The sequence below is a fragment of the Ursus americanus genome, chromosome 21 (assembly GCF_024610735.1).
Source record: "Ursus americanus isolate L20-20 chromosome 21, mUrsAme1.1.p, whole genome shotgun sequence".
Classification (NCBI taxonomy): Eukaryota; Metazoa; Chordata; class Mammalia; order Carnivora; family Ursidae; genus Ursus; species Ursus americanus.
In genome coordinates, this window is record NC_142147.1 from 20447391 (window position 1) to 20470654 (window position 23264).

General features: G+C 44.4%; 1 protein-coding gene across 1 annotated transcript in view; it reads right to left on the reverse strand.

Annotated features, from left to right (window-relative positions):
* CDH11 (cadherin 11) overlaps positions 1-23264 on the reverse strand; it is a 144785-nt gene that overhangs the window by 80206 nt on the left and 41315 nt on the right. The window contains exon 2 of the mRNA XM_045814877.2: positions 3769-3893. The gene's annotated coding sequence lies outside the window, so the exon portion shown is untranslated. The remainder of the gene's footprint in view (positions 1-3768; positions 3894-23264) is intronic.

A 23264-nucleotide genomic window follows, 5' to 3' on the forward strand; every position in this document is an offset into this window, starting at 1 on the left:
TCTGTGCCCCAGTGCCCTACTATGAAAGCCCAGCGACGTAGCAGGGCTGAGAAGGCCTATCCTGTGGCTAACCCAGATAATTCCTCCCCTGCGCTGAGGACGGAGCCAAGTGAAACATGTGCCAGGGATGAAGCTCAAGTGGGTCTCCCTGGAGGTCAGCCCGAGAGCTGATCGTGCAAGCGCAAACCACTTCCCTGCCGTTTGTTAAAAGCCTTTCTCTTTCTTTACCCCTCTCTCTACCCCATCACTCTCTTTTTCTTTCCTGCTTGGATTTTGAGCACTTTATACAGAGCAACTTGACTGTCAGCTCCTCGAGGAAAAGTGAAGTGCCCCTTTGACTCTGGCTCTGGGCATAGCACGCCACAGGTACCTTCTAGAAACACTGCCCTTGGGCTGCCTGGTTAAGAATCTGCCTTGGCTCGGGTCATGACCCCAGGGCCCTGGGATCCAGCCCCATGTCAGGCTTTCTGCTCAGTGAGGAGCCTGCTTCTCCCTCTCCCTTTGCTGCTCTCCCTGCTTGTGCTCTCTTTCTCTCTCATAATCTCTCTCTGTCAAATAAATACATAAAATCTTAAAAAAAAAAAAAGGAAAAGAAGAAAGAAAGAAAGAAAGAAAGAAAGAAAGAAAGAAAGAAAGAAAGAAAGAGAAAGAAAGAAAGAAAGAAAGAAAGAAAGAAAGAAAGAAAAAGAAAGAAGAAAGAAAGAAAGAAAGAAAGAAAGAAGAAAGAAAGAAAGAAAGAAAGAAAGAAAGAAAGAAAGAAAGAAAGAAAGAACTGCTATTGTGAACTGACAGGATCAAAAATCCGAGTCTAGAGCCTAAGCTATTGGTTAATTTTGTTTTTGTCTTCCAAAACCTTACCGTATAATCATGAACAAGTCTTTGCCTTCTTCAAAAAAATCCTCTCTGTAAAACAAGAATCTTTGCCTGGGAGATCAAACGGCCATTCTGTCTGTACCATGGGGTGTGTGTGTGTGTGTGTGTGTGTGTGTGTGTGTGGTGTGTTTTCAAGGGTGTTACAAGCACTAGAATAGTTTACCTTCTTCTCCTTGCAAAAAGCTAAGCAGAACTCTTCTAAATAGGCGTTCTTAATTTCTAAGTAGAAAAAAAATAGAGCAGGTTTCCTAGCAGATAAATTAAATTCAAGTACTTTCTATTTAACTTCTGACTCTGCTTCGTTGATACCTCATTCTAATTGTCCCTATTATCTAGAAGAATAGGAAATGTCAGTCGCATGTTCTATGGAAGAATTCACAGGGTCGATGAAACGAAGAGACCCATTCGGCTTGGCAGAAACGAAATGATCATCACTCACAGAGGTGTCTACAGGAGGGGTGCGTCTCACCTGCTGAGCCAGGCTTCAGCAAATGAGGGCAAGATATGCTACTTTGAGGGGAGCCAGTCATACACTGCAGCTCTTAGGGGTGCCTCTGCAGGGATGTGCTGCTCTTGAACAGAGCGCTTTCATTCATTGGTTTATTGCCATAACAAACGTGGACCAGAACATGGGAGAAAGAGCTTGGGGAGCTCCCCAAATTGAAGTTTTGTCCTCAAACAGATTCACATTCACATATGAGTGTACAACACCTGGAAAATAACCAAAGATTCATGAGTCTAGTCACAGGGGACGACCATCTATGTCACAAAAGCTCACGTGGGATGCAGGAAAGAAGTCCCACCTCATGGGCAGGAACTGGTTTGTTGGTTTGTTTGTTGGTTGGTTGGTCCATAACAGAGCAGATTCATTCGGGGTAAGAGAAAAGAGGGGAGTGGTAAAATCCATTAGCTCTAGCTAAAATCAGATTTCTCAAAGATAAAAATTTCCAAGGATAAAAATTATGCCAATATGGCCAAAGGCGAGTTACTTATCTTTTCCAAGACTCGGTTTTCTCATTTAGCAAATCTTGGACATTTATAGTACCCACCACATTAGGATTTTGCAAGGATTGTGGGAGGCGATGTCTTTAAATATCTTATTTGCCTGACGTGTACTAAGCACTCGATACCCGTTAGCTGCCATTATTATGACTTTTCTCTGCTGTAACATTAGTTCCCTTTCCTCATATTCTATTCAAAATACACTTAAAGTCTCTATTCATATGTTTGATAAATATTTATTGAGAATCTACTTTGGGCCAGATACAGCAGTTGCAAGTAGGAACACAGTGCTCCCCAAATAAGTCCTGCCCTCAAGAACCTCCAGGTCTAGCCGGGAAGATAGGTAATTAAATAGACAATTACAGCCCACTGTTGAAATCACAGTAAATGGTGTAATCTCTGCTCAGGTGTTGTCTAGGAGACACCCATAGCTCCGTCTTCAGTGACTGGAGAGAAGTCCTTATGGATAGTGAGGTCCAAGCTAAGATATAAAGTGAGCAAGAGTTGGCTTGTGAAGAGAGAGAGAGAGATCATGGGGCTTTGGGGAAGTGACAGGTGTGCCCTCCAGTAGATCCCACAGTGGCTGTGTCTAGTAAGGGCTGGGTGTGCAGACAGAATGGCTGAGAGATGAGTCTAGACAGCAAAACAGTAGCCCTATCCCTGAAGGGGTCCTGGACACTTATTACGGAATCAGATCTCTGACACTGAAAAGATTAAGTAGGAAAGTAACATAATACCTGGACGTAGGGACATTGTTTAGTATTTGTATGGAAGATGTATCATGCTGGAGATGAAGTAACCCCAAAGGCGCAATGACCTGTGAGGCGGCAACTGCAGTAACTCCAGAGAAAGAGGACCCGGCTTACGTTTGGGGATGGCAGTGGGGAGAGAGAGAAATAAAAAAATATTTCAGAGATAATCAGAGTAGCACCAGTAGGAATCAGCAGGGATAAACTGCTATCGGAGGTAAGGGATTGAGAGGCATATGGTACCCCTCCCATGTTTCTGATCTGGGTTTTTGATGCTGCCCTGAAACACGACACATAGGACAAAGTGAAGGTTGAGAGGAGAAAACCATGACTTGATTTAGCCTCTGCATTTAAGGCACCTGGGGGACTACCACATGGAGATGAGCCATAGGCATATGGATAGATGGATCTAGAACCCTAAAATGTAGGGAGTCATGCTAATAGAATCAATTCTTACATTTCTATCTGGATATTTGGATGTCCTATAAAAATAGCTTTAGCTTCCACTGAGAAGATAGAAGAGATAAATGGATTCATAAAATCCTAAAACTTAAGAACTGTTAATGACCCTAGGTCCAACTACCCTGTGGCCCAGGAAGGAGCTCATTAATCTAAGGGCATAGGGACAGTGAATGGTAGAGCTGGGCCTGGCAGCTGAAATCAGCCTTTTGGCTTGTGATCTTGTGCCCTGCCTTTTGAGGTCTAAAAGGTTCAGCCTCTTGGCTGTGGGATATAAGCCACCTTGTTCATATTTATAGAATTCTCTTCAAAAGAAGAAAAGGAGGAAAAAGCAACATGGCAATTGTCTTAGTCTGCCCAGCTGAGTCTTTGCTAAAGAATCCCTTTTAGTTCCTTCTGTCTCTGAATCTTCTATAATCATGCCTCCCCCACAAAAAAACCAAATAACCACCACAACAAAAACGATCATCCTTGTACTAATACATAACAGGTGTTCGATAAAGAAAACCCAAGTACAACAGTGAATAAACATATTCCTCAAAGCCTAAGTAAGTAGGCCAACTTCCCTCTCAGATTCTGCTTTCGATCTGGTGCACGTTCAAACAAAGGCAGGTTGGAGGAAGGGGCCTGCTGGGTGTCACTCCCATCTCCACATTCATAGTACAGTAAAGTAGCTCCATCTTACCTTCTTCACCCATTGGATACTTGCTGCCAATTTCTATAACACAGTTCACCCATCTGATTGGTCGCTCAGCAAATGACAACCGGAACGCGTATCACGAGGCCACTGAGCCGAAAATACAATGATTTCTGCAAAAAGTGAAAGGATCATTATTAACCTAGAGGTGACACAAATCAATAAAATGACACACTCCTAGATACTGGGGACACACAGTTGTGTGGATAGACTTTTCCCTTAGAGGAGAAGAGTCCCAGTGTGAACAGAGAGTTGTAAACAAATATCACACTTGTGTGACAAGTGGGAAAAACTTGCCATGGGTTTAGAGCTACGAAAAGGTGGTGTGACTCACTATATGTGCCTTTGGTACTTTGACGAAAAGATAAGAGCAGCCATCCATCCAATTTCTTACTCCATGCTACAGATGTCACATACATTTGCTCCGGCACTAGCAACAAACCTGTTGGGGGGATATCAACCCTTGAAGCCAGTTTCTGAGAGAACCCACATTCTATGTGAGTCCAAAGTAGGTACCTTCCCTCCACAAGGGAGAAGCACTGTTCTGGTGCTGCCGGAGCCTCATGGAATGACAGTCTCAAGGGCAAAGAGTGACAGGGGTGGCGGCGGTGATAGGAGATGTCATCCCTACACCAGCAGAGCTGAGCACTGAGCTGACAGAGCCGCAATTCTTCATCAAGACCACATTTCTCTCTGCCCCCTCCCTCACTACAGAACACTCTGGATTTCTGTGTGGGGGCTGTGTTCTGCCTGGATTCTGGTCTGATTCATCTTCATATCTCCCAAAGTGTCTAACACATTTCCTAGCCCAGAGCAGCTGTTCAGTGTATATCTGTTCAGTGAATGAAGAGAGGAATACGGAGCGTCTGAACAGCTGTCGTCTTAAAAAACTGAAGCACTGAACCAAGGAAGGTGGTGGCTGGCGTAGCTTCAACACAATGGCATAAAGGATTTCTTCAACGTCCTTCATCTCTACAGCTTCTACCTTCTAGGATCGACCCAGCTTGCATTAGGAACTGAAACAGCTTCTAGGGTGCCTGGGTGGTGCAGTCAGTTAAGCATCCGACTCTTGGTTATGGCTCAAGTCATGATCTCAGGGTTGTGAGATCAAGCCCCATGTCAGGCTCTGTGCTCAGCATGGAGTCCGCTTGGGATTCTTTCCCCTCCCCCCACCCCCTCCTTCTGCTCCTTCCCCTGCTCGCTTTCTCTCTCTCTAAAATAAATAAAATATTTAAAAGGAAGAAATGATGCAGCTTCTTATTTGACTTTATTTATTAAGCTTCCTTTTTGTTTCCAAATACACTTTTCCTTATCTCATCTTGGTTCCGTCCAACAGCTCCTCCTCACACATGACATTTTCCCCAAACAACAGCAACAACAGCAACAAGCAAAAACCCTTCTTGGTGAAGAACTGAAATAAATTATAAGTCTCAAATGTGTCCATAGCATTTTGATTCGGTGACTGTAGAAAGAACAAGAAAATTTCCTACTGTGTGCTATTCCCAGGATGCTGAGGACAGAATAACAATGGGATTATTCCCAGATGAACATAGAGTCATAGAAAAAAGTCACAAGGACAATTCATAGAGCACATAATTGATGAAGAACACTACTTTGCCACCACATTACATATTGAGCTGGTCTCCAAAAATGCCCCCCTCCCAAATGAACCATACCCCCAGATATCCATGCTCCAGGGCCCCTTCTATGTGAATCTGAGCTGTCCTTGGGTCACCAATGAAACATAGCAAAGGGACACTCTACAATTTCAGAAGCTGAGTCATAAGAAACTTTGCAGCCTGTCTTATGCTCTTGGAAAGCTTCATCTGGGAGAAGTCAGCTGTCATGTCAAATCTGAATACTCTAGACCTGCATGCTGTGAGGAAACTCCAGCTAACCATGTGGAGAAGCTGCATGGATAGAGAGAGACGCCCAGCCATACCTAGCTATTCCAGCACCCAAGCTGAGGTGCCAGATGGTGAGCAAAGATGCCATCTTGGACATTCAACTCAGTCAAACCTTCATGTGACCAGCCATCTGACTACACAGCGTGAGAGACCCCAAGTAAAAATCACCCGGATGACTTCACTAAACTCAACTATAAAAGGTAATAGTGATTGTTATAAACTGCTAAACTGGGGACAGTATGTTACTCAGCAGTGGATAACTAGTACACCATAAATGGAACAGACATCTGCCACAGGCCTCACCAATGCATATCACCACTCTGGTTGCCATGAACCCATCTGGGTTTCTCACCCCACTATTCAAAGGGTAAGACTCTTGACCAAGGTGTGCAGCCAGTAACACCCAAGGTGGGACCCGAGTTCAGCAATGCACACATGATAGCCTGTGCTACTCTTTGCATTCCCCAGTATTCAGTCAGTTAATAATACAGCTATATCTGTAGCCAGTGTGCTTTTAAAAGTTTACTTCTCAAATCCATAAAAACTAATTGAACTCCCACTTTGCCTCACATTGTTTACCTCCCCGCAAATTTTCCCCTGTAAAACTCCTTTCACCAAAAGCCTGCACAGACAATTAAGAGCTTTGGAAGGAAAGCAAAAATAGCTGGGTGAATTGTCTATGAATTCCGATAACTGCAAACATTCAAGAGAGAGAGGATGTAGATTCTGCAGAAAACGTTGGTATACAACTGCACCATGCTTCTTAGAAAAGAAAACAACAACATAGGAAATCTTAGCTGTTTCTGTACTTTCAGCAGAGTCGATGGGAGGAGAGTTTGTTTGGTCTGAGAGGCCTATGCTTGTATGTTGCCCATCTTCTCTTTCTGCACTGAGTTCCTGCCTAGAATGTTCATTTTCCCTCTTCTTCTCTCAAGACTCCCCAAGACCGGGAATCATGTGTTCCCTTCTGAGCCACAGAAATCCAGCCGAGCACTGTGACACTTACCCTTACCTACTCTCAGAGTGTCTTCCCTTCCTTTCCCAAGGCCTGTGTGCTATGACTGGCCCACTCCCAGTACAGGGTCACTGCCTTCTACCAGCTCCGCCCAGTGCTGTGCTCAGCCACCCGTAGCACTGAGCCTCCTAGGGGTGCAGACGCAGCATGCCATCTATGACTGCGGAGAGATCAAGAAATCAGGAAAAAAGAATTCTGTGAAGCCAAGGGTATCAAGCAGGATGGAGAAATCCTTAGCGAGCCTACAAAAAGCAAAGAGAAAAGCCAGGGAAGGATGGGGGTATGATTGTGGCAGATATCTCTTGCCAAGCGCTAAGTGTTTAGAAGGCTCAGTATATGCAAGTCCATAGGCTTCCCTTTGACCCACGAGTCAGCCTGTTGTCCCTCTCTGAGGATCTCTGCTCCAAATCAAATGCCTAGGCTTATCGATCTACATGTATGGGTCCTCTTCAAGAATGTGAATTCAGCCAGGACAAGCATGGGCTAGGATCATTGTTAAGAGTACAAGGGAACAAAAACAACAATATGTAGTTCTGGGATTGGGGGAGGGTAAGGGCTGAAAGTATATATGCATTCGATTAAAGCAGTCCCCACCTTACTGACCCCATCAACAGGACCCTGGGACACTTACTGTGTATGCAGTGCTGGTGTAGGTAAGGCCCGGGGGTGGTGGGTGAAAAGGGAAAGAGTCCTCACCGAGGGGAGCAGGGGAGCCCAAGGACACAGTGACGGCTCCATTTTACAGACGAAGAAGCCAGCTAAGTGGTAAGTGCCCAGTGCTTAGAGCAAGGAAGCAGCACGGCTGGACTGGACGACCACCAAGTCATTCCTCTCCTGCCAGATTTAGGAACCCACAAGGAGATCTACTTCCCGGGGTAAACCATGCCTACCCCTCCAGTACATCAGCCCGGAAATCTTCTACTTTTTGCTAAAACAACACAATGGGGAATTTCCAGTACTTTGGGAGGAAGCTGATTGAAACAAACTATGATTAAATAGATTACTATTAAATAAACAAATGAAATACCAGGCTTCTGAGACGGCTATGTGTTGGCAAAGAAGTCAAGCAAAGGCCATATGCTTTTCTGTTGTAATGGAAAGACCAAGTTGTTTTGCTGATGTCGCTGTGTCCTTTTCTTGCTCTGTGGGCGGGAGAAGGGGCAGCAGGCAGGCAGCTGACCCCGGGGACCCTGTAACAGGGGCTTCTTCCTACTGTACGTGTCACGTGTTCCTGACATTGCTGAAGGTATGAATACACTCAATTAATAATTATCACTGGGTGTCTCTTTTTTCCTGTTATTGCCAAAGTTCCCAAACCATATGGTGAAACATATTTTGTAAGATAGGTTTATAGATTTTGAATTTTTTTGAAAAAAAAAGGGGGGTGAGCAGTAGGCTATTGAATGTGAGGAAACACTCGATTTAAAATCCATGCTCGGCCTCTTCCTAGCAAGTTGACTTTGGGCAAGCAAGAACTCCCTGAGTCTCAGTTTCCTCGCCAGAAGATGGGGGTAATAACAACTATTTTGCAGGATGACTTTGAAGAATAAATGCACTACCCCACTCAGAGTAGACACTCAATATCAGTAGCTGTGATTACAAAAAAGATATAGACTGTGCTTTTTCAACCGTGCATGACTTAAAATTTAGTTCTACCTTTTATTGTATATTTGCTATTCATAAAGCCCTCTGGTAGAGGTACAAGCATCTCTATAGAACTCGTATTCATGTATTTTGCATATATAATATATAACATATACTGAGTATTAATCTGTAAGCATTTCCCACACCCGTCCTTTTCCGATGGAGAAGCTGTGTCTCAGAGAAATTCAGGGATCCCTCAAAGTTCATCGGCTTGGCTTGGACTTCTGCTTCCACTGAATGTTGAGGGCTGCCAGCTGCCTGCAGCTCGCGCCTTCCTGCAACATCTCCAAGGCCAGCTCCTCACCGCCTGCACAGGGATGACGCCCCATGTCTGACCGCAATTACAAGAAAACATCCGAAAAGACGTCCTGGGCTCCAAATGGATTTGACACAGTGGCCCTTTAAATCAAACTCTTAACACGATTATCTTGATTTCTCTTTAGCAGTTTTTCTAAGTAAGCCATGCCTTTAGAGGCACCTAATACAAAGTGACAACCCCCACCATTTTCCAAAGCGCCGATGGACGGGCGTAGAGAGAGTCCATTGTCACCATGGTAATTACCGCACAATACCTGGCGGCCAATGGACAGTCAGGAGGCTCAGGCAGTGGCTGAATCCGGCATTGTCCGGGCCCGATAAAAAGATTAGAAGCCCTGAAAAGCCGGGGAGCGGGATCTCACAGCTCTTTCGCTGGGCCCTGAAAGGACCATTGTGCTACCACCATAAATTCTGGGTTCTCCGGGCACTTGACAACTGAAGCCGGGGACAATAGAATTCTTGTGTCCAACAAAACACTCCTTGTCCAATGCCAGTCTTATCAGCCGCATTTACAAATGTCTTTCGTTGTACCCAAATAATTCCCTATTAGAAGGACTATTGGGAGCAGAACTAAATAAATATTCACAGCCTTTGTAATATCGTTGGGAAATGAATAAACAAACAGTCATCTAGCATATGAGCAAGCCTCCTGCTACTCTACATTTTATCCCTATTTCTTGCCCAAATGATGTTGGCTGTTTCGATTTCTCTCCATTAACACATCAACAGTTGTGATACTGGAAGCTTTGGTTTTATTGGCCACCTACTACATACCCCCCATATCCATCGCCTCGGTGCCTCTACATGCAATTTTCTTTTCATTAGTTTTGCCAACAGCCCTGGAGGGGGCTCGTGTTATCTGGTTCCTACCTCCTAAAAGAGAAGGGAATGCAACCTCAGAGAAGTTAAATAACTTACCCAACAAACCAACGCTAATTACTAGCAAAATAAGAATTCAAACCTAGATTTCCCCGGCTCCTAAGACTCTGCCTTCTCGCTATGCCTTGGTGGTTTCTCTGCTGAATAAAAAAGGAATAAAACATCAGAATAAGGGGAAAAATCTAAGCACATCCACTATAAAAGTCACAAATATACATGGAGTCTGTTTATGTACTGTTACAGAACCTGAGAACACTTACAATAGAAGGAGAAGAAAGAGGCTTTCTTCAAGAGAGTATATTTTATTTTTGCCCTAGAATGCCAGCCGTTTTACATTTTAACCGTTTGAGGGGAGGGCGAGGTGGCAAGCAAACAAAAAGGAACACAGCCCAGCTTGAGGAAGATTTCAGGGATGTCCGTATAGTCAACTGGTAAAATTTTAGAGAGAATCGCTAGGATAAACAAAGCAAGCAGAGCACATACAATCACACACACCCAGAACAACATTTGCCTCCTCCTGCAGTTTATTTTATTTTGCTTCTCTGTCTCATTGTTGTGAATGAATATCTCAGCATTTGACAGTAATGCACACGGCAAAACAGAAACTCCTTTCTTGATGGAAGCACTTCCTAGAGGACAGCAATCTTTACATAAAAAAAACTGACAATATTAAAACTTGAAATGATGCCCTGTCAGGTCAGGACGTGTGTACCCCGGTTAACACAGCTTATGCATTTCTTCCCGGTCTGCCCCCAGCCTCACCTCCTGCCCAGGTAAGGCCTGCGATTCCCCGATCCCAGCAGGCTGTGCACCTCTGTTCCTCTAAATTTCTCCCCCAGGGAGAGCGCTCTTTTATTATGTCTGCCTGCCCCTTCCAATGTTATATCCAAGGAAACGTCGAGCTTCTTGAAGACAGAAAGATGAGATGTAATATCTTATACTCATTTTTGTCTGGCCTGGGTCAGTACACGGCTAACCCTCTACAGAGCTTGGCTTATTGGACAAATAGATGAATGGTACTAGTTAAATGGAGAACAATCATAAAACTGTATTTTAAAAATTTTAAAACACAAAAATCTACTCTTTGTATCTACCGGATGTCAAAGTACACGTATAATTTGTAATTTTTTTAAGGACTACAAAGATGTCCTCACTTGGCCCAAATTATGCAGCCTTGATAAAAGCAATGTTGAGCTGTTTTGGTTTGTTTTCTAAAATAGTTAACATCTATACCTAAAAATAGACTGTCATTTTGCAAACAATTGACTACTAACAAGACTGGGTAACCAATAGGTGCTTCCTGACTGACTGATGGTAAAGCCATGTGTTTGTGTAAGAACTGGGTTTGAAAAATGTCGTCGATATTTCCCAAATACTCCAGATGCCAAGTGAAGCATTTAATCATCTTTGAGGATTTAAGGGCATGGTTATCGTCATGTACACACGATGCGAACTATTTCAGCTCTTCTATACCCCCAGGAGACAGGTGTTATGTAGACACAACTTAATCCAAACAGGCAAAGATGATTTCTAATGTTTACCGAGAGTTTGTCATGTACTAGGTCTTGGGCTAATATATATATATATATAATATAATATAATATAATATAATATAATATAATATAATATAATATAATTAATATAATATAATAATATAACAATCTTATACATCAGGTACTATGATTTTCTTTATTTCATAACTAGAAAATTGATGATAAGAAAGGTGGAGTAAAGTGGCCCTCATTCACAGAGCTATAAAGCAGGGAAGCCAGGATTTGGACACAGGAGTTTAAACCAAAGCAATTCATCCAACAGCCATACTCAACTGCTCTCTGCAGACATAAATTAGGGCACTAATTTAGAGAAGTAGCCCAGTGATTTTTTTTTTTTAAGTTACCAGTGACTATATCATTTTACCAGACTACTGAACTATCCAGAGAAAGAGAGAGAGAGAGAGGGAGAGACAGAGAGAGAGAGAGAGAGAGAGAGAGAGACAGGGCAACCACTGACAAGGCACCTCCAAAAAAATGATGAGCAGTATATAACCCAAGGCCTGAGACTTTGTATTTAAACAGTTTATCAAATCTGGGGAACTTCCATACAATCAAGAAATCAACTCATTTGCAAAACACCATATTCATAGAGTCAAAGAAGTATTCTCTCTCTCTCTCTCTCTCTCTCTCTCACACACACACACACACACACACAGAGCAGAGTTTTTGCTGTGGGCTGGAAGTAGTCACGGTCTGCTATTACCTCTCAAAGTAAGAAAAGCAAGCTGCACTATCCATAGCAATGCGAATGATTTATGATATAATAGGAAAATGTTCTCTCTGGGGCCATTATGCTTAGAAAGAAACAAAACAAGTTTTCTCAAAATTAAGTGGGACCATCCTTTTGCAATGTAAAATTAAGCTTAGAAAAAAAAATGCCATTTTGTTATTTACCTCTTCTGAGACACGGATTCTGAAGATACAAACTGCACACATTCATGACATTCATAAGCATCACAAAGGAAAAAGCATGTATGTTTTCTTGCCCATTGCAGATCCATTGGGCAAAGGCGCACACTAAATGCTCCCAGATAGCTTTGGAACAAGTGAGCTGCTAAATGAGGAACTGTGTCCTGGTCCTGAGGTCTGACCTAGGTGCGAGGGTCTCTGAAGGCCCACAGTGGCTGGTGACTTATAATTTTCTTCAGGCACAAATGCGAATTTGGCCACAGAGGGGCTGACACGAGCCAGCGAGCGAGTCTAGCAGGCACTCTGCATCCTCATTGCACCCCCTTAAATACAGTGGATTCATTCAGGGGCGGCCGGGGAAGGGACCATTAAAATGTTTCAGTTATAGTTTGCTGCACTTTATTGGTGGCATAAAATTCTTCACTTGTATGCACAAATTTTGACATTCTTGAAGATCTGGGGAAAATTCACACGCCAATATCAAGAATTTAGCATTCCCGTAGAAAGCTCTATCTAGGCTGTTCCCCCAGAACTCACTTCCCAGCCTCATAGATGCACACGCACTCTCAGGGTTTCATCTCTTTCCTTCTTTCGTTTTCATCTTTTTAAAAAAATACTCAAATAATTACAAATAAAGTCTGCTTTTACTAATTCCATTATTAAGAACCAAGAATAAAGACAAAAATAGCATTATCAACAGCTGTGTAGAGTTGGGTCATCTTTCCAGACTGGGCTTGGGTCAATGGTGTGGAAGTGACAGGCAAATGTCCTCTTAATAGTACTCGAATCAGAGGCTTTGGGACATATTCTCTTGCAGCGTCCAAATATTAAATCTCTATCTTATGACTTCATCCAAGAAAATCAGGCTGGATTTTGAAGCAGGTTTTCTTTATGCCTTCTTGGCTTTCATATTCGTGGTTGTCTGATACTGTAAGTGTGTAAAGTTATACACACACACATACTATTCACTTGTTGGTTGCTCATCTCTGGAAATATTTAAAACACATTTCTTACCTGGCAACTTATTAAATGATTTTTGACAGCGGGTACTGGGGTGCGTTTGATGGTCCCAAGTTTCTTTTCTGTTCTGAGTCTACAGAATTCTACAATCGGAATAATTAGTTCCCTTCCTGAAAGCATGCCACCATCCTCCTGCAGAGTTCTGACGACACCCGGGGGAACACTGAGCTAGAGGAATCTCTGGGAACTACTCCCTCTCCAATAGTCTTTTATGGACCCAACCTGGAGCCATGATGAAGACCATCTTTACGAGGACACTTCATGTGCAGAAGACCATGAGGACACCAGGTGTCTCCCTGTAGCTGCTGGGGTGAAGAGAAGCAGCGACAGCTAGGTTTCATAGTCCCTGACAAGATGGTCTGGTCATCTCGAAGAAAGCCAGAACACCCCATCCAGGGGCCAAACCAAGTTGTTACATCAGCAAGCAAACAGAGGGAGAGCCAAGCAAGGGAGTTAGACCGATGGAGGGAAGCAGAGCCTCTGCTAGGGGGTGGAATCCAGGTCCAGCAGGCCCGTTCCCATTTGGGAACCAGTTCCATGACTTAGGACTCTTACCTATAAAATGGACATTCTTTGGACACATGAGAAAATGCGCACAAATCATGCTGTTGTTTCTAGCACAAATTTGCTGTTCACTCAATATTATTAGTCAGCATCACCATAACCAAAAATGTACCAGTTTTCTGCTATAAGGATTCGATATAAAGAAATATTAAAGAAATGAGTGCAATGCCTGACAAGATAGGAGCCCCACAAATTACTATGATTATTTTTGGCATTAAATGACAATGAGTCAGGATGTAGGCAATTCTCTTTCGACTGGGATCTCAACAAAGAGAAAGTCTCCGTTTGTAGGAATTCCCAAACAAACCTCTCTATAGAAAAGGTAGTCTCAGGTTCAGAAAAGATTCAATTATATTGTTTCTTTTAATTATATCAATTTTGGGGCTCCTCTCCATTTATCGCAAGAGGTACTAGTTTACCATCAATGATAATGATATAATTTTCTTCAAAAATATTTAAAAACACTGAATGAGTCAAAAGCAAATATTAAGTAAATAACTGTGGGGGTGGTTCCCCAATATTTTGAAGACAACCATGAATGACTTAATGATTATTTTACAGATGGAGAGACCGAGGCCCTGAGGGGGCAGTGCATGACAAGGAGAGCCCACGAGGACCCTGCCTCCGGCTGCCCACATCTCTGCAGCATTCTCACCCCTACCTCATGCTGGGTCAGGTGTGTTCAAGACCGCGAGGAGTGACTATGGCCCTCTTCCAAGGGCAGAAGTGAAATTCGAAGGAAGTGACAAATGTCAGTCGAGACCTGATGACAGAGGCTGGAGCAGAGTCTAGTAGCTCTCCAGGAATCCAGGTCTTTGTGGAGAAGAAACGAGGTTGAACACTCACAGGGCACAGAATCCACCTCTGTACCTCTCCCTATAATTCACGGCACTCATTTTACAAACACCCGGTTTTATCCCACTGGAAGGTTAAGGCTGCCTGCAAAGATGTATGCCCTAGACAAACATACAGCACTGCTTTACCTAATACAAGGGAGAAATGGGAAAGGATGGCACAAGATAGCAATGTGAATGAAGGTTCCTACACAAAGCTCAGGCAGAGAAGTCATATACCTGTCAAGGCTGTGTCGCACATAGGGACAAGGATGCACAACCAGACACAGGAACTCAGAGCCCATGAAGACAGAGTGGTCTTCAGTTCCATCACAGCCATTCCAGACACTGATGCCAGACAGTTCTTTATCCCATTGTTCCCACCCAGAAGACCTGACCCTGCCTTAGGCAGGGAGTAGCATCCTTAGTGAACATAACTGAGCTAGAATATTTGGCAGCTTACAGCAGCACCAGCACAGCGAGAACCCTTGGAGACTCCAGCAGGTGAGAGAAGGAGGTGGGGGAGGGTGCAGGCAGCATCCTTCTCCCAGGAGGACGTGAGAGCCAGCCCATCCTCCGCACACTGCTCCGGGCTTGCTCTAGACCATGGATCTGCTAGGCCCGCTCCAGGTTTCAAAACACTGAAGGGCTCCTGGGTCTGGCCTCCTCTGTTTTTAACAATGACCGAGCCTTGCTTTGTGCTGGGTCTTGAGCTCAAATGGTCACATCCCTCACCTCTATTTGAAAGTGGAGAAACCTGAGACACAGAGGACGGGTAATATACCCCAGGCACCCCGCTTGTCAGGGTGCAAACCCAGGTACCCCCAACTGCACTCTGACTTCTGTCCCTCATCATCACCTGCCTTTCCCCCAGGGCAGACCCTTCAGTAGGGAGCCAGCAGGCCTTCAGCCTCACCCGGGGCAGCCCCTTCCCGGAAATGACCACTTTTGCTCAACTTACCACACTTGCCCCACTCTTCCTAACTTTCGCTCCTACTTTTACCTTTGCACAAAATACATGTTCTCCTTCTCTTCTTCATAAATGTTCCTTGTCCTTTAAGGCCCTGGCCAAGTTATTTCCTCCTGATAACACAGCTTCCTTCTCCAACATCTCACACACACAAACATACTCTCTCTCGCTCTCTCTCAACTCACCATGGCATCATCTCTATCAACCACTCATCCTGTCAACCAGTATTTCTTGCACATCTGCTATGTGCCAGATACTGGTCAAGACACTAGAATAGCAGACAGACAGGTTGCTTTTCTTGCAGAGCGTTCATCCAGTGGTAGAGTTAGAACATGAACAGAAAAGTAAATGGTCAACAATTAGGACACAGGAAATGTAAATGGTTAATAAAACAGAGACTGGATCATGCCTTTTTCCTCAGTCAGCACACGCAGGCCTGGCTGAGCGCGGACGCTCGGTGTTTGATAGGATGACAGGCAACACCTACAGCTTACAGTCTTGATCAGTCACTCAGGCCTCAAGGCCTCAGACACCCTGTTATTCTAGGGAATCACTTTCCCAGCCACTAGCCAGCACCCCAATCCCTGTGAGCAGGTGAAAAGCAGAAACTTTGGCTTCACATTGGTTACAGCTCCTGCCACACCTACTGCATAATTGTCTGACTTTACTGCAAGCCATAACCACAGAGACCCAGACTTGAAGTTTGAGGGACGTCACAAATCAGAAGACTGAGTTTTTCCGGGTACCCCAGAGGCTACAGCAGGGGCTGTGGTAGGTGAGGACAGTATGGGGAGGTTCTGGGATCCCCACCTTCTTCCTATTTTCTTCTGTTCACTCCACAGCTATGTTTTATCCACTGTATACATATTAGGGTTTGGAGTCGGATTTTATTTATAAAAGTCTGAATGAAATCCATGGAATCAAGAGGGGAAAAAAATAGAACTAGTGGGTCTAGGAGTTAAACGGCTCCTTTAAATTCTTAAAGAACCTCATTGTGAACAGATGCGCACATTAAGGTATGGACAGATGTATACAAACTACAGACAGACAGCTAGACAGTGACAGAACACACAGGTGAAGTGAAGGGATTACATATGAGGGGTGGGGTACAAGAGCATGGAAAAAGGAGGATAGTAGATTCGTCGTGGGATATGCCGTCAAGGGGGGCAGAGGTCTTCCCAGCCCCACTGATCTCTCCCTGGAACTCTGTCTTCTTGGAGATCCGACCCTTCATTCATTTATTCTTCCTCTCAGTCAGTTGTGACATGTAGAGTATTTCTAAGTGTCAGTCTCTTTGCAGAGAGAAATGTATGGAATTGGGGGCCACGTTAAGGTAAAATAGAGAAAGGGAGGGAGGGAGAAGGAAGGAAGGAAGGAAGGAAGGAAGGAAGGAAGAGAGGGTGGGAGGAGGGAGAGAAGGAGGAAGGGAGGGAAGAAGTGAGGAGGGAGGGAGAAGGAGGGAGGAAAGGAGGGAAGGAAGGAGGATGATATAAGTGCAAGGTAAAGCAACCAGGTGAGCAGGAGATCCAGAAACGTCCTGTCTCCGCTGTCCTCCCCAGCACACGGGGTCTGGGAGCTGACCTAAAGCGAATGCAGAGTTACAAAGGAGGTAGGTGGGTGAGGAGAATGAAGAGAGCTCCCCAAATAAGATGTGACTAAAGAGCAGGCAAGGAGAGATGACAGCACAGTTGGATCTATGAGACTGTCTATTTTTAGTGGCCTCAAGAAGATTCTCTCCAGTGACCTTGCCAAATTATGATGCAAGCGGAGTTAATGAAAGCTCGCTCAGCCTTCTCTTCCAAGTCGGCCCATTACTAGCACCTTTCTGCCGACGCCACCCCTAAAACACGGTGACCTCATTAAAGGACTAATCCTAACAGGTTTGACCTGTGCGTGAGCGCACGGATTCACTTCAACAGTTTCCTGCCTCTGCTGTTGTTTTTTCGGGAAGAAACTTAAAATACCAGGTTCGCTTTCCTTCAGCCGTCACATTTGTACTGTTTTTGTTGCCCTGCCGGCCGGCTCAACAACACCCAGTTTCAGAAACGAGGAAAACGCTCCTTGCAATTAGGGAAGATGATTGCTTTTGTAAGTCATCCTAATTATTTCAATTATAAAAAAAAAAGAAAAGCAACCAAAAAATTATGATATTGATTGATTCCAGGTTTCTCTATGTGCGTATCTCAAGTGTTCTTTTTTTCATTAGGGCAGTAGGGTGCGAGAGCTGTGGGAAACGGACTTCTATAGGATAACTGACTTAAGCACAGGGCCTTCTAGGTATGTATGGCCAATCTCTTATAATCCCACTCTGCTTCCCAGATTCCCAGTAAGAATAAAATCCTTGTATTCCTGTAAAGTCAAAAGTGCCTTTTTGTAATAGGAAAATGTGTAAGACAGGACACACCCTGCATGGGATAGCAGTTCTTTCCCATACAAGTCACATACAAGTCACCATTATGGGAATTGTAAAGCAATGTGGAAAAATATGTTGGACCATCTCAACGTCATTCATTAGGAAAGAAAATCTTTACTCCAATTACAATAATGTAATAATATTCCCAAGCTAAGTACTGAAAGGGAGGAGAAAAATAAGGAGTATGAGTCAGAGTGAATGAAACGTGGGTGAATTTCCCCCTTTCTTCTTCCTCACTGCTTATATAATTAAAAAAAAAATTCATGTCAGTCCTGGACACAAATTTTTACTTTTATAAATTCTCATCATGCATCTGGAAGTGTCTCTTTTGCAGGGTAAATAACTGAGCCAGCCAGACACCCGGCGTGAACCCGTGCTGTGATAACTGAGGGCCTTCATCACTTTCCTGCACAGCCAAACAACCCCTCACCTCAGAAAACAAAAACCCCAAAACAAAACAAAAAAGCCAACACTAAAAAACTGCTCTGCTTCAAGATGCAAAAGAACCAGTTAATTTATTCCAAAATTGAAACAGGAAAACAGTTTACAATAGTAAATGACTGAATCGCTCAAGTGCCAACTGAAATACGGATACCATCAACTTGATTCTAAAATATTCTCTTGTGCGGGAGAAAGCAAAAAAGGAGGTTAGCAACTACCAAACAGGTAACACGAGATGGTTATCCCTGGAGGCCCCCTTCATGTCTTGCAGTTCCTTCCTCCAAGGCGCACCCACTGACCGCCTGCAGTGTACCTGGCTGCGGCTGTGCTGGGAATTAGAAGCACAAGGATGAACACAGCTAGACACTTGCCCTTGATGAGCTGACCTCATCACCTAATTTTGGCTGCTCTTCACCTCAAGCCTGGATAGAGTTGCACAGAAGATCTCTTGAGATTTGCTACCTAGCCTGAAATAAGTTAGCCAGGAACAAGCTAATGGACTGTAAATAACACAACTGGCCTGCAAGTCAGGGGTGCCGAGTTCAAGCCCAGGCTCTTACACTGGGACCACGGGCAAATCGCCCAATCACTCAGAGCCTCAGTTTCCCTATTGAAACAATCAGGAAGTGAATAAGCTGAATGTCTCAGAAAGCTCGAAGTTCCATTATTCTAGGGGGCAACATGCTCATTTGTACACGGCGTTTTCATAGACTTCAAACTCAGCTATAAACAGAGACTTCAAGCAGTAATATATTGTATATTTGAAAGGTGCGAAGAGAGTAAATCTTACAAGAGATTCTCATCACAAGAGAAAAAATGTGTAACTACGGGAGGTGATTGATGTTAACGAAACTGATGGCGGTGATCATTTCACAAAATACATGGATATCGAGTCATTATGTTATATGTCAATTATAGCTCAGTAAAACTGGGGAGAAAAACTAAGCCAGAAACCAGAAAGCATGGAAAGAACATAGGGCACTCTTCCTGCCCTCAGGAAGGAAAGAGGAGGAAGGAAGCAAGGAGTTGTGGCTATAATCTCCGTGGGAAGGTTTTGAAGTCTGACGATCCTGGGTTCAAATCCTGCCTCTGCTTTGTAATTAAATGCATGTCAGAGCGCCTGGGGGCTCCGTCGGTTAAGTGTCTGACTGTTGATCTCATCTCAGGTCTTAACCTCAAGGTCCTGAGTTCGAGCTCTGTTTGGACTCCACACTGGGCATGGAGCCTACTTAAAAATATATATATTAAATGTATGTCTTTGAGCAAGTGACTCAAATCTACGAGGATCAGTGTCCTCATCTGAAAAGTGGCATCTGTGAAACCTAACTCACAAGTTAGTCAAGATGAGATATGCAAGGCACTCCGTACAACTCCAAGACACAGAGGGTGCTCAGTACATTTTAACCAAACTAAAATGGTGAGTTAACAAGAACAGTATATACTGGAAGCCCCTGCCAAGCCTGAATCTTATTCACTTTTCTGCTTCCAGCACCTGGCATAGGTCAGTCACATAGAAGGTGCTTAGTAAAATAAATAAATGTTAACACTGATTAACTCATACTGATTAGAAGCTCTGATTGGCAATTATGTACATATGATTAATTAAAAGTGAGAACACAGATCAGTTATTACTTTATAAATACAGCTTGTTTGGGGGGCGTATCTTGCAAAATGCAAGGTAAAATGATGATGAAAAGGTCACGGACTCTGGGACACGCCAACAAATCCAACTTCCCACGTGGCTTCTGAGATCAGCAGAGGCAAAAGCCAAGACGCCTGAGTCATGGCCCAGCAATGCTGCAGCAGGGACCCACTGGAAGCATGTGCTACCCCAGTAACTGTCCCAACTGAGCTCTTCATTCATTGAACAAACAGTTCAAAAAGTCCTTTGAGTAACTCCGTTGTGCCCTTTGGCAGAAGAGACGCAAACAGAGCTGACACCAAGAGCAGAAGATGTGAGAACCCATGCTCCAGAGAAAGTGCTCCAAGGAGAAAATGAAAGGGGATCAATTCAGGGAAACCAGCAAGCCCATTAACTATTCCATGCAAAGCCACAGGACTGTTGTCCAAAAGCAAAGTCCCAACATAGCAACAGAAAATGTCAGCCTTCATTTAGGCAACTGCCACACAGACACACAGACACACACACACACACACACACACACACACAGTCCAAGGAGATAGAAACGACTCTAAAATAACAGAGTCCACTTTGAATCACAGTGAGCTGTTATAATCTATTTATTATGATGAGCAAGGGGTAACGTCGTGGTTCTCTGTAACTAGGTCAGGAACCAATTGGTAGTCAACGCCACAGACCTAGAAGATTTAATGAGGAGGAGACGAGACAAAGACGGAAGATGGAAATAGTGCCCCAAGCACGTGTCCCCAGCCTCCACAATCTGGCAGCAGGGCCCAGTCCAAGCTATTTCTCTCAGACCAGAACAAACTTTCAGAAACTCCTAAGATAGGCCCGATGGCCCATGCCAAGCTGCTGAGCCATGGCTCTGGCAGCAGCGACCAAGCCGGAATTAAAAGCAACCCCTGAATCGGATGGAGATGGACCTGATTACAAGTGCAGGAGCAGCAAACGCGCACCGGGGAATGGAGCGTTAGGGCCCAGGCCAGACATAAATAAAACCGCACGGCCGGTCCTAAAGCTGTGTCCACAGAGCCAGTGCGCGTTGCCGGGATCTCTGTGTCACCATCCCTGTCCCTTCTCCGGGCTGGGCAGTGTCCCTGGCACCTGCACTCAGGCTGGCAGATGGAGAGGCCAGGCTTGTTAAATCCAGTGCCTACTCACTCCACGAAGGTCACCGAGCAGCTGCTGGCCGCCTCCAGTCTTCCTTGAGAGAGGTAGGATCCAGGGTGACAAAAGGCCATCTCCAAAAGCCTGCTTTCTTCTTTGATCTTAGGGCATCTCCTGGGAGGACAGCAGACGCTCCAGGGCCGTGAGAGGGTGCAGCCTTGCTTTGTTCCAGACAGCCCGGAGTAGTGGCCTCCCAGGACAGCCAGAGGGCCCGCCCGCTCCCTCGCACTGCTGGCAGCCCTGTGAATGAGCCACTATGGTGAGACACACACCCACTGCTAATGAGTCCCACACAGACTCCAGCCCGAGAGGCAAGTGCGGGGACTGCTTCACAGTAAGCAGAGCAGAAGCAAAGACAGACACAAGGTGGGACCACCGTCGCCCACCTGCACTCACAGGTGCTCCCAGCACAGCAGCGAGGGTCCTGAGATGCAGGTCTTCCCTAGAACTAAAAGCCTCTTCTCTCTTCCTCTCCTGACCCAGTCAAAAAGAAAATGGTAGCCAAAATTTTATGGATATTTCTAAAAGGCAACTACCATCATGTATCAACTCTCATGTCATTGTTTTAAAGAGCATTTTAACATAAAAAATGTAAAAGGGGCAGATTTTCAGAATTAAACTTGGCAACCTAGTACTCGTTGAAGAAAAAAGTGTGCATAAATTTGCTTTAGAACTTCGGATATCATGTAAATTCATTTTACACTGTTCTACGATCGATTTGTGAAGCCGTAAGGAGGGTAGACTCCGGGGGCAAGTTGCCTGGATCAGACTTGACTTCCTTCTACCCTTAGACAAGTTATCTCACTTCTGGGTACACCTCCATCTCCTCATCACTGAAATGGAGATTAAAGCAGTACCTCCCTCATAGGGTTCTTGTAAACATTAAATACGCTAATGCCTGTAACACACTTAGCATCCAGCAAGCCCTCAATAAATGCTACCTGCTTTGATCATTGGCATTGTCGTTAGCGTGATGTATGTTCGGCAGCTGAGCTAAACGTGGAGCTTAAATGTTCAGGTTATAATGCAACATTCCTTGTGTATCATCACAGTTGTTGAAAATCCAATGATATAAATAGAGGTTATGCAGATCAAAATGGAAACAACTCCGTGCAATTTCACTTGCTGAGAATTTAGACTATTTAGAGAAAATGGAAACCAAAGCTCCCAGACCTCCTTCAGTAGTTTCCCCTGCCTTCTTCCCTCAAGGAACCAGAAAGGAGAAGACTGCAGATCTCCAGGTACCTTTAAAAAAAAAACTCAGAAAGTGTTGTGAAAATATTGCATTAAATATTGCTTATGGGATCCCTGCCTTGTTTGGCACTCTTAAATTTTGAACCTGGAGTGACTCACTCACCTCATATTAGCCCTGGCCCTGACTGGGAGGGAAGTCCTCCACTTTCCCAACATTCCTTAGAGAGTCTGCTCCCACTCTTAGGTCACCTGGCGACCTTCTTAAAATACAGATTCTGCTCCAGAATGTCTGGGGATGGAGCTGGGGTCCTGCATCTCCAATAAGTGCCCAGGTGATGGCCAAGAGGCTGCTGAGCCTTGCCACACAGGCAAGAAGAAGTCAACACCTGGGTTTCATTTTGGTGTGTCCCTTTAATGTCCTGGTTGTTTGCAGACAACTTGGCAACTCTTTCATTATTCATGGGAACTGCTGTTGTTACATCTGCAGCTAAGTCCTTGGACCCAGAGGCAGGGAACATTTGTTGTTTTGTTTTGTTCTAAATCAAACAAATAGAATAAAGCAAATACCCATTGACTCCTAGTGACTGCCCTTTGGGGAGTTCATTTAACTTTATATTTCCCTTGTTCCTCTGCCTGGCTGTGAAAGCAGGAGCAGGAGTGTCACAGAGGATGGGGCTGTGCATTGGTTAACACTGCAAAAACACCCAGGCTCCAAAAGGAACAAGTTTTGGGGAATAAAACAGCACTGGTTCAATATACCTGAATCAGCCTTCTTTCACTGCCCTTCAATAAACTCCAAGGGACAAGCAAGAGCACAGAGCTTTGGACTTTAGAGACCTGGGGTTCAGGTGAATGTTCCTTCACTTACTCGCTGTGCTACCTCAAACAAGTGCCTTCACCTCTCTGAACCTTGGTTTCTTTATCTGGAATATGATCCTAATGCTGTCTACCTTCCAGGATTGTTGCTCTGAGACAATTTCTATACCTACATATGTAAGATACATCAAAAATAACT